The sequence below is a fragment of the Amblyomma mixtum genome, unplaced genomic scaffold (genome assembly GCF_055824585.1).
Source record: "Amblyomma mixtum isolate Tamu unplaced genomic scaffold, ASM5582458v1 scaffold_14, whole genome shotgun sequence".
Lineage (NCBI taxonomy): Eukaryota > Metazoa > Arthropoda > Arachnida > Ixodida > Ixodidae > Amblyomma > Amblyomma mixtum.
This window is the reverse complement of record NW_028317673.1, coordinates 1-12,393: the sequence shown is the minus strand read 5'-3', so window position 1 is coordinate 12,393 and position 12,393 is coordinate 1.

Below are 12,393 nucleotides of genomic sequence, written 5' to 3'. Positions count from 1 at the left end.
TTTACATGGCAATCGCTGCTGGCTTAGGCTGAGAAAGAATACTTGTAAAGTCAGGGAAACAGGATACGATGGATTTCTAGTATGGGAGCTATGATGTCGGACAATAAAATCAAATTAAAACTAAGCTGTTTATATATGTGACAGGAATATATGCATATGTTCTCTGATACAGCTTTAAAGCAGCGTTTAAAGTTGTTTTCACTTTTCATTAAAATGAAGAATGACGGAATGTAAAGGTGACCAGTTCCCAAGTTAGCAAGCAGAGGTGAGCATTGCTAACTGTTAACTGATGTTAACAGTTAACATATGCTGAACTTTAGAGTGCTATTAGTTGCTGACTGTCAACATCACCAGCAAAATATTTCTATTTCACTGCCAATCTGCTTTCAAATAAAGAAATTAACTGAGGCATCGATAGGCATCAGAAATTTGAAAAAAGACCAATTTGAAGTTAGGCCGAAGAAAAGAGGAAAGCAGTGATGGCTTTTGTCGTTTCTCGCATCTCTTTGCTGCAACTTGAAGTTGACGGCTTTTGTGTTTAATATGAACCAACAGCCTTGTTAACACTATCCTGAATATATAAAAGCCACATGCATACGTGTGCATTTGTAGCATTCTTTCTGAGCCTCGTTATCAAGTCGATGTCTTGCTTAGCTGAAAAGACGATAACAGAAAAGCACCAAGAAAAGTGTGACACAGAGCGCAATAATGCATGCTTAGCTTTTCAGTGCACGAGTTTAGCTGGTTAAAACTAGCTTGTGTAGTGGGCAAGTTAGTCTAAGTGCAACTGTACACCGTCTGACAAACCTATTATGAAAATCTGCCCCGATATTGCTTGAAATAGATAGCGAAGAAAGTTCTGACGCATAAGAGAGCATTGTATTTGTTTGCTGAGCTGAGAAAGCGACCATGCACTTCATTAGAACAATTTATTTTAACATTTATTATACCTAAACAGTACTAAAGGACAATACTTAAGTGGTGAGCTGGCATGATATGCCAAGTAGGAACTTGAGGAGTTTTTAATTTACTAATAAGTAGGAATTAACAATTAGCATCCACGCACAGTCACACGGCTACAAAGGAAAGCTTTGTAGCTTTTCTTCGTAGCCTTATGGCTTCACTTAGGTTGACACTAATGATTAATTATTCCCTTATTACAAATCTTCGCCTTGGGCGATTTGCCTAAATCAGTGGATGAACATCGTATATTTACTGCGTGGATTTAGGCAGTGACCAGCTCAAAGGACAACAGGTTAGTAAACCCTGTGAGGTGGAAGGCCATTCCAGCCTTTGGTCGCAAAAACAAAAATGAATCTAGAAATGCAGTGGCATGAGCTAACTGAGGCACAACAGTGCTTGTGCGGCTAGTGCAGAAGGTACCACGAGTGCAGATTAGTTGGTCACATGACGGTAAAGTATAAAAAATCTGCAGTTCTGCACGACATGAAGAAATTTCAAGATTCGCCTTTCGTGCTGTTATACTGGAGCTTCAACAATAGTCTGGGAGATTGAAACAAGCGGCTGAGGTCTGAGCTCATTCCAGGATTCTAGTTAAGTTAGACTTGTGCCAAGTGCCATTCGAATACCATTAGTGCCATTTGTTATGCTCACCCCCCCCCCCTCCCGCCTATCAGCTTAACCTCGATCAGAGCTTTACATGAATCCAATATACAGCCAACCAGGTGTTAGACACGTGCTTTCGCAACACCCCGCTTGCAGAGGTTTTTTGGACGTCCGGCCGGCGAAAACTTCGCGCTGCACAAATTTTGCGCGTTCGAGCTCAGCATATGCATGAAACATTCACCAGCTACATTGAAGATTTGGTTGACCTGCGCAAACTTGCCGATCCGTCTATTCCTGAGGCTGAAAAGATCAAGCATATCATGAAGGGGTACGAGAAAACGCTTTTCGTATGTTGGCGAAAAACTCCGCTACTATGGCCTCGTTATATAACCTCTGCAAAAACTTCGGTGAGTTGCGCTAGCAACGCCTTTGCGCAGGCAGCAGTCAGTTGCTCGTTCTCATCAAGGGCGTCGTGCTAGAGGAGGTCGCCCAGCAGCTTTCGCTCATGTCTGGCACGCACCCGTCACCCCTTTTCATCCCTCCTCGGTGACCCCTTGCATGAGCAGGAGACCACCGATGCACTTCCTAGTCTTCGGCAGCCGGATGCCGTGGCTCCCTCTGGGGGCCTTCTCCCGATACAGCCCGCCCTTGTTGGGGCATCCTTTAGCTACGGCTCTATCGTTGCCATGCCCCCGCGCCTATGCTTGTCACGTATGTCGAGCTCGTCGCACGAGCGTCCGTGCCCACGTTGTACTGTCTCTGCTCTGCGATGCGCTATTCGACCACCCGACGTGTCACCTTGACGTCAAGCTCATCGTCACCGAGGGCACTGACATGCCCAGCGACAGTGCTGTAGTCGTCCCTGTTCACTCCGTGCGCAGCGTCTATTTCTGACGCCAACATTCCCATCCAGCCTTTACCTGTCTTTGCCGCTCGCCGACCAGTCCCTCTTCCCTTCGCCGTCATCGACATTCACCACGGTGCCACCGAAATCGACGTCTCGAGTACATGATCTTTTGCTTTTACCTTGCTACGTGGTGAGTGTCGTGACCCTTTCGACACGGTTGAAGTTATAACCTTCCTTCGACGATGATGTGACTTCCTATGGTGCCTACGACGCTGCCCTCACGCCTCGTAGCGTTATACCTCGGACCACCCGACGTCCTCGGACATTTTCCAGGGATCCGCTAACCTCGACCTCAAGCCGGGTCACCACGCACAGCTCCTTGACCTGCTCAGCTTGCTTCGCTCTTCGTTTGACCATCAGAGAACATCGGTGGGCCGTGCGACCCCGGTCGTGCACCACAACGACACCGGTATCCATGCTCCTCACCGCCAGCGCCCCTACCGTACCGCCTCCAGAGCACCACGTCCTCACTGAGCAAGTTGAAGACATGCTTCAACGCGGCGTTACTCAACCATCGGCTAGTACGTGGTCCTCCCCCGTCGTGCAAGTGAAAAGAAGGATGGCTAGTCCATTTTGGGTGAACTACCATCGGCTTAACAACGTTACGCGCAAGGACGTCTACCAGCTACCCCGTATTGACTACCCCCTTGACTACTTGCAAGGAGCCGCGCCGCAGCGGTGCCTCAGTGGTTATGGCACTCGGCTGCTGACCCGAAATACGCGGGTTCGATCCCGGCCGCGGCGGCCGAATTTGGATGGAGGCAAAATTCTAGAGGCCCGTGTGCTGTGAGATGTCAGTGCACGTCAAAGAGTCGAAATCTCTGGAGCACTTCACTACGGCGTTCCTCATAACCTGAGTTGCTTTGGGACGTTAAACTCGCAATAAATCAAATCAAATCATATCCTTGCCCTATGGCGTCGGATAGAGTCCTTAAAACAATGAAAGTGTTGCATGCGTTGCGTCTTTTCAGAGTTATATTTTCTATAAATCACGGGGCTCCATGGGATGTTCTTCTTGTTCTTCATGAAGTGTCATCATCATCATCAGCCTGACTACACCCACTGCAGGGCAAAGGTCTCTCCCATGTCTCTCCAATTAACCCTGTCCTTTGCCAGTTGCGGCCAACCAATGCCCGCAAACTGTGCAGAGGGCCAGTTGAAGAAATGGGGACATTTAAGTCACCTGAAGAGTGGAAAGCGACCGCATTAACGGTAACTTTGCACATATTTGTGTGTCTGTGCCAATTCTTTCACCACTTACACAATGTTGTCCCTATAATCGTATTTTTATTTGCACACACACATAATTATGCGCGGAGTTATTCCGCCGAGTGCGTGCTCCAACCCGCTTGTCTCTCCCTTTCCCGGTTAAGGGCTCCGTTCTTGTTTTTCACGTTTGACTTTTTGTGCCATGGTCATGTGACGATGTCACGTCATCGCCCTCGTGACCTATCAGCGTCTTTTGGGATTAACGCAGAACGTGAAATCACGTGGTGTTTCTGTGCTGCGGTGGTTAACTGACAATTGAATTGAACTGAATTGACTGAATTGTAATCTTCCTCAAATTGTAGTTGAGGCATAAAAAATGAATAAGAAAATTTCCCTCTTCCGCACCACTACTGTATCGCGGGTTAGTGGGCAGGTTTCTCAGGACCCGGTGATTGTATTGTACTGAATTGTATTTCTTGCTAGGCTACGGTGCCAGCCTGGTGCCCATGGCGCCCGACAAGGGGACAGGAGAGGAACTTACAAGGAAGACCCACCCACGCCAGCTGTAAACCCTAACTATAGCGTAGAACCAAATATGGCGTAACACAGGGTTAGCTACGCGAGGTTAGCCATAGCAGCCAGGAACAAGGGGCAAACCAAGAAAGGTGGAGGAGGCAGGAAAGTTGTGAGATCCAGAAGAAAGTGGAAGGTGTAAGGGAGGGCAGGAAAAGGCGTATGCCGATATCGCTCGGTGGGGTCAGCCCGGGCGTGCCGTCTACGGGAAGCGCTGGGCAAAGTGGTGTGTCGCTTCCGCCGGGGGGCCTCAAAATGTCCAAACACCTGGCGTTGGCTCAACCACGAGGATCCCCTTTTCTCCGCACACAACCAAACGGCTAGACGTGGGCGGGCCTTAGGCCACATGTGCTCGGGAACCCGTTGACTCGCAACTCACCAACATCTGCATGTTACAAGTGCCCTTGCGGAGTGTCTACAATGTACTCAAAGCCCGAGCCTAGCTAAGGCCCGCGGCTCCAAGCCTGGGCCAAGATCGCCAAGCTTGATGTGAGGCCTGACACAGCCCCGGCCCCTGGCCTTGGCCCAGCTCAAGAGGCAAATTGCTCACTGGGTGCTAGCAGTCTCCTGGTACTCAAAGAAAGAAGTGGCCCGCAAAGATGCTCAAATGACGAGAACAAATTAAAAAAAAAATTGTTTATAAGCACCAAATAAAGACGAACAAAGACAGGTACACCTGGCTTTTTCAACAGTGATCTCATTATAAATTGCCCTGCAGTTTCCAGAGCCAAATCAGAAGTTTGGTTTATTGGGATTTAACGTCCCAGAGCGACTCAGGCTATGAGGGACGCCGTAGTGAAGGGCTCCGGAAATTTCGACCACCTGGGGTTCATTAACGTGCGCTGACATCGCACAGTACACGGGCCTCTAGAATTCCGCCTTCATCGAAATTTGACTGCCGCGGCCGGGATCGAACCCGCGTCTTTCGAGTCAACAGCCGAGCACCATAACTACTGAGCCACCGCAGCGGGGCCCAAATGAGAAGTGTTGCATACACGCGCAGTAAGCTCTGCGTTCGCTATAGATTTTTGAAGTCATTATTTTACGGCCAATGATGTCTGCATATTAAAACATCCTGGAAGCCGTAGCAGCGATTATTCTCTCTCTGTATTTTTAATGAGAACAATTTCGAAGGTTTAATTCATGGCCGCATTGGCCGAGTTTCTATGAAGACGAAAAGTCGAAGCGTGTTTTTTTTTTTGCGTAGTATAGGTTTGAAGACCTGACATATCCTAAACCAATACGCCCTTCTCCAAAGGAGCTTCTCGTAGTGTAGAGAAATGTTTTGGGGGGGGCAAGGCAGACAGCCAGAGACTATCGCGGAGTATACGGCTGCCCTTCGGCCAATCGAACGAAGGTCCTTTTCCAGCGGTTCTTATGTGAAATTTCAATTGTCGAGTCAGGATCTGTAAGACTAAACCGAGCAGAAGCGGAGCGCCTTCCAGCAGATACGGCGGGCCGTGTGCTCGCTGATTGCTGAAACCGCCCAAGCCAGCGGTGCTGCCTACTTTAGTAGGCGAACGCACTCGTCCCAATGAGTCGTCTGTCTGGCTTTACTACCCTCCAATACGAACGCCGCTGCAGAGGAGCCCGCTGCTGGATAAGCCGCGTTTTCTTTTTAACTTCTTCTTTTATGTCGTTAAACGCGGCCAGGCGTGCGCATTCGAAGTTACTTGGACACACCAACGCGAGTGACGTTGATTAAACTCAGCCTACAAACGAACTTTACCTCATTCCTCGTCAACAGAAAAGTAGCACCGGAGATAAGTTAACGCCAGGATTCCTTCATCTCCGATACGCTCCAGGCAACACCCCCCCCCCCCCCCATAGAAAAAAAAAGAAACAGAGTATTGTTTATTCTTTCTATCGCGTCAGGAAAATGCAACTACAAGACACCAAAATATAAGCGTTGAGTATTTTTTTTTTCTCAACCAACACCATGGAGCTTTTTTCATCCGGGTAACGGCTAGAACGGCAGAAGTTACTTTACCCTGCAATAATGAGTACACAGCCCTTCTGTGCATGGGCCCGAGCCTGACCCGGGCCCACAACTTCAAGCCCAAGCTGGCTCAGGTCCGCAACTTCAAGACTACGCCCGGCCCAGGCCCAGTGAAACAGCACATTTTCGGGACCAAGGTTTCGGCTCGGCGCGAGCCCTTGCAGTGATCTAAGCGGCACCCGTGTGCTGTATCATGTCAGTGCACGTTAGAGAACTCCAGATGGCCTAAGTTAATCGGTAGCCCTCGAATACAGGAACTCGCTCTTCCTTTCTTTTAACCACCTCCTATACCCCTCCCTCACGGCGTGGTCCAGGCCCTCAACCACGCCGTTTGTTAAACTCGCATGGTTCGCAAAATTACGCCCGACATTGTGGCATGCAAGCCCAAGAACGCATTACTACTTTAAAATGTGCGTCTTTAGGATGGCACCTTCGTTCCTATCAGGCACGTATCCAAGGGGGACCTAAGGCGTCCCGGGTCTTCCCACTCACCCAGATATTATTCGCGGGGTTCATGTCGGGCATTTACCCCCCAGAAGTGCCCCGTCCCCCTCTCCTTTCCCACCCAGCTTGATATGCAAGAAATTGCCTTGGGCTCCGACCTGCCGCGGTGCTTTGCTGTTCAGCTGATGGTCCCAATATCGCGGGCTATTCGATCCCGGCGCCACCATTTCGATGGAGGCAAAAGACGCGGTATAGTGTGTTCGATCACCGACCGCATGCAGAGACGTGTCGGCTGCGCGTCCTTTTAGCACCTGTTGGCAGCGCTGGCACTGTGAATCCGCCTGTCGAGGTGAACGAGGGGTGTGCTTGAGGGCGGCCTTCGGCCTCTTCTACTCATTTTCACGCCACATCGCTGTCATGAGGCGATGACAACAAAACTACAGGCTAGCGGAGGCCCCCGCCTGACGTGCTTTGCTGGCTTCGCTGCCAGAGACGTGGCGGCAACTACTGCACCTTAATTTCAATGACCGAATCAGAATTGGACATTTTAGGCAGTGGTCGAAACCACTCTCCGCTACGGCTTCGATGCGAAGCACGTGAGGAACGTTATAACGAACAGTTCGCTGCCAGCACGCCGGTGGGCGGCATGTCGGTGCGAAAAGGGCATGACTAGCGTGGGTTCGACGCATTCTGGCTTCTAGATTGCAGATAAGCTTACGTATTGCCATTTTCTATATATAGAACTATTTCGGAACCCCCTTCGAGCTCGATATATTCGAACTCGACTGTTATGCTGCTGGCGTAGCGCACGGTGCACATGGAAGGTGCAGACAAAAAAAAAAAAATCTTGGACATCGCAGTAGAAGACGCATCTGGTTTCATTTCCATGTCAGTAAAAAAAAAAAACATGACAGCGGTGGCGCTATGTGCGTAATGCATCTAAGCAGAGTTGAAGCTAGCACGCAGGAGTGGATGTGCGCCTTGTGTATTGCGGCTGCTGGTGCACAGCGAATGGGCAAGAAATTTCACTGCAGCTTAGTGTTTATAAATTTTCAATGGCGTAAAAGTAACTTCGACAAAGGCCACCCTGGTGCAATGTGTTTTGGCCTACACAAAGGGAGGTCAGAGAACCATTTTACGTCACATTTTGTGCGGCCAAATCGGTCTCAGCACTTTCTGCTGCAAGGAAGCTGTTCATTAAGTGCCGCACGCAGAGAGAGCGTGCGGATAAAGGTTTCTTATCCTCTTTAGCTACTACTCTCTGTGATGCATCTCTCACGCTTGGGGCCTAACATCCTTGAAGACGGAAACGCCGACATTCGTACATTAATGGACGTAGCTACTGTGGAGTTTCTGGCACGGCTGGGACCCTGTGCTCACAGCCAAAACCACTTCTCTAGCTAGAAGTACAGCTGTGGCCGCGAAGAACGGCACACCGAGGAATAGCCTGAAGGTTTATTGGGCACCGTTTGTGGGGCAGTCCCAAGTGTGCATATGACGGCCTTCCTCGGTCGTGCGCAGGAAGCAGCAGTCGGGCAGGCAGTGGGCACGAGGTTGGCCAGGGTCACCTGTGCAGCAGGGGTTGTCGCTTCCTCTCCGGCCGCCATCGCTCTCCCAAGTCCCGACCTCAAGCTTTCGCTCCGTGCGCGGCCCGCACAGCCGCCAAAAACTCGATGGGGAAAGGAGGGCCACCCACGCGACGAGGCGGGCGCCTCTTCCTGGCTTCCTCCACTGCCGCTCAGAGGGCGCCGAGAAGGGAGGGGCCGCGGTAGGCCACGAGCGAGAGGGGGAGAGATGCCTCGGGCGAGAGAGGGGCAAAGTGGATCTCCACACTACGAAGGACGAAAAAGTCGCGATCGAACAGAGAAGACGTTTTTAAAAAAAAAAATTCTTTTAATTAAACACACCACAAATACAGTACAAAAATCTCTCAGAAGAACACATCGAAGTGAAACTCTAAGAGGAGGAAAAAGAAAAAGAGAAAAAATGAAAGTTTGGAGAAATGTTACAAGGCAAAAAGGTTACAAAACTACGAAGACACGGTTAAAGAAAAAGTAAACAAGGTAATGAGCGATGAAGCTCATTATAAGCGGCGCCTCATCTTTGCGTTGGGTGCAGGTTCATCCTGACAGCCCGTACTGCTATGTGTGCCACCATATAGTCACCACCACCATTTGGCAAAATCTGCTCTCTGCTGCTGCTGCTGCTGCTGTGCTGCTGCATGTCCCTACCTGCTTCAACTCTCTCTGCTCCACTATATCCACAAAAAAGTTAGAAAGCGCTGCCACAAAGCTCCACAGGCAAAAAAAAAAGAAGCGCTGCTCAGTTCACGCATCTCCTTGACCTCGTCCGCCGAGGCGCTCAGTGCCGCTCACTTGAGGCCCACATCTGGGGGAGACAGGAGAAGGTATTGAGCGAAGGCGCTAATAATGAATGGAGCCTCATGTTTTGGTTCCGGGGCGCAGGTTCATCCTGGCGCCCCTTGTTAATGTCCGTCTCCAGATAACCGTCCCCACTTCTGCAACTGTGTGCCACCGCATCCCTCCTCTCCTCCGCCTCATCTTGCTGCTGGCAAATGTGGGCCTTGTCATCGTCTGTTCTCGATGGCGTATGTTTCTGTCTGCACTCTGTCCCAGTGGCGCACAATACAAAAAGAAAAAGAATTAAGTGCCGACATTGTCAGTACAAAATAAGGCGAGGTAGCACTTCAGTTTTCGGTCTGTGCTGCAGTCCGAAAAAAACACACACACAGGCACTCACATCACAAGGCAACTGTCTGTTGCGATAACTGTAGGCAGAAAGTTCCGCCGTCACACGCAGTCGCCACAAAAGAAAAAAAAATGCTGCTCCTATCCTTGCTTGTGTTGAAACCGTCCGCAGGGGCGCGTATATCTAGACGCGCTAGCGGCGCCGTGGAAGAAGCCGCAGCTGCCGCCGTGGCAGAAGCAGAACGGCGGAGACGTGTCCCCGTAGTCTCGAAGTCGCTTGGGGGCTGTGAATCTGCCGTGCTACCGCAGCGAAGTCGTCGTTGTCGCTTATGCACGGAGCTCCACGTATCAATCCTATAGCCTCGTATCCGATGGCACAGGGGTTTCGGAGCGGACGAACGGATGTTGGAGGCATGCCTCCAAACGACATCGCAGCACTGCAGGTCCACCGCCATGCTCGATGCGCGGAGAATTCGAAGCGTACTTGCTTGGCGTTGTTCCACTTGGGATGTGAAGCTTGCGGAGACGCTCACGCATGGCGGAATGCACCGCGATGGTCCTGGACAGATCCTCGTAGCCCTGTGTCTCCGCGCCTGTCTGTGCGACGCCACCGCTTGCGACGCCGGCGAGCCCAGACGTATGGCGCCGCCATTGCACCGCACCCAACGACGGCTGCAGGGGCAGATGGGTGCAGACGCTTAAACCACCCCGGCTTGGAAGGCTGCGTCAGCTTCCGGGGCTGCGATGGTTCGGCGCTGCGCGTGTTGTTGTTGCCTTGGTGGCATGGCACATACCCACGACGGGGGATTGGCCAGGGTTCAGTGAGGAGAGCCCAAAGAAGGCAAATTGGTACCAAGCTAATGGATTACCTTTAGGGGCCAAGCTAATGATTAACTTTGGGTACGTATTGCGAGGAATTAAAGATGGAATTATGGATAAAAAGAAATTACGGGAAGAAATGAATGAAAAAAAAAACCGGCATAAAGATTAGAGAACTGAATACCAGAAAAATTCTGAAGGATTTTGCAATGCGGACATTTTGGGTACCATTAGCAAGGGAACCTGCCGGTAGCAATTATGTAATTGTGGAGGAAATCGCAAACTTGATGCCACTGCAAAACCTCTGGCGCTAGCACCGAAGGACAGAAGAAGCGGAACCGACAAAGTGAGTCCCATTCGAGAAATTGGAATTTCGAGATACGTCCTTCTCTGAAGTGCAAACCTCCGGCAATAGAGTAGGAAATGCTCCAGTGTTTCCACCTCTCCGCAAGTCGCACAAAGGTTTGAGGGACTGAACCCGCATCTGCATAAATAAAGATTTAAGCTGGGAATTCTGCACCGCAGGAGTGTCATTGCAACCTCACACTGCCGGGATTTACAAGCACGAACTTTCCATGGGTACATGAGATGGTGGTAGTCAATAGTAGACAGCAAGGGATCGTTGCACATAGTAGTAATATGCTGAAAGCGCTGAAAGCGAGACATTCCGAAAAGGATCAGATTAGGGACGCTACAGGCGACCGGTGCATTGAGAGCAGATTTTGCTAAAAAGTCTGCTGCATCGTTTTGAGAAATACCGCAGTGACCAGGGATCCAAACGAAGCGCACCTCTTTCACCCATCCAGGAATGAAATACGTCAATGAGCGGCTCAATAGATCGTCCCGTTTAGAATCCAGCGCCAACAACACAGAGAGGCAATCTGACAGGAATATCACATGGGAGACACTGGGGGGAATCTTTAAAGCAGCCAGCCCAAGAGCCATAAACTCCGCTAGAAATATGGGAGTGTAATCCGGGACTCGAAGTGAATAACTCCAAGAGAGATCCTCAGAAAAAATGCCAACGGCTACGTTCTGGCCAGCCCCGGACGCATCTGTAGCAATCACGCTGTGGTGGGGGAAAGAGTCAAGGTGTTCTGAGAGGAGACTAAGTAGGGTCCTGGACGGCAGATGCTTTGAATTGGGTGGGAAAATATAATCAAAAGCAATATCCACAGGGGACGTTGCAGAACCTACTCTACACACAGAACTGAGATCTACACCAATGACCGATAAAAGGTTTTGAGTAAAAACGACCTGAGGGAGGCGAAACCTTGGCCAATGATGACTAAAAGAGAGAGCCGGGTGGGAAACAAAAATAGGTGTAGCCACACCAGAAGCAGACTCAAATGCCCGTAAGAAAGTTCTGACAGTTAATAGCTGAAAACGAGAGTTAAGGTCGGGAATACGAGCCTCCAGGTACAGAACTGCGGTGGAAACTGACTGAGGGAGGCCGAGGCAGAGGCGCAGGGCACGCCTTTCTAACAGCAGCAACGGACGGAGCTTGTATTTGGCGGACCCAGAAAAGAGTATGCAGCCAAATTTCAAAATGGGTCTGACATAGGCTTTGTAAAGGAGTAGGAGCGTGTCCCGACGCATGCCAAATCTCCTATTGCTTATTCGAAGCAGCCGACCCAGCGCACGCTCTCCTTTCTCAACGATACTTTTGATGTGGGGCCGCCAGTCCATACTACCATCATAAATTACGCCTAGATACCGCAAGGATTCCACCTACGGTATAATGTCCGTGCGATATTGTAACGATATATATAAAGGCATGTTAGATTGAAAAACTAACACACTGCTTTTATGCACATTTAACACCAGATTAATTTTATTAAGCCAAACCTCGAGAGCATTGAGGTAAGCCTGAAGACAACGATACAGGGCATGAATGTCGGTTGCCGAGGCAAAGAAGGCAATGTCATCTGCATAAACGTAAACTGTAACGTCAGGGTGGATGGGAATGTCACACATCAGAATATTGAAAAGGGGTGGCGAAAGCACAGAACCTTGTGGCACACCTCTGGTCTGGGCTTAGGTGTCTGAAGTGAAGGAGCCGTCAGTGCAAAAAAACTGCCGTCCCGCTAAAAATTCGCGGATCCACGCATAAACGTAGTACGGCGGGTGTAGTGTTGACAATTTCGTGAGAAGGATAGAATGTTCAA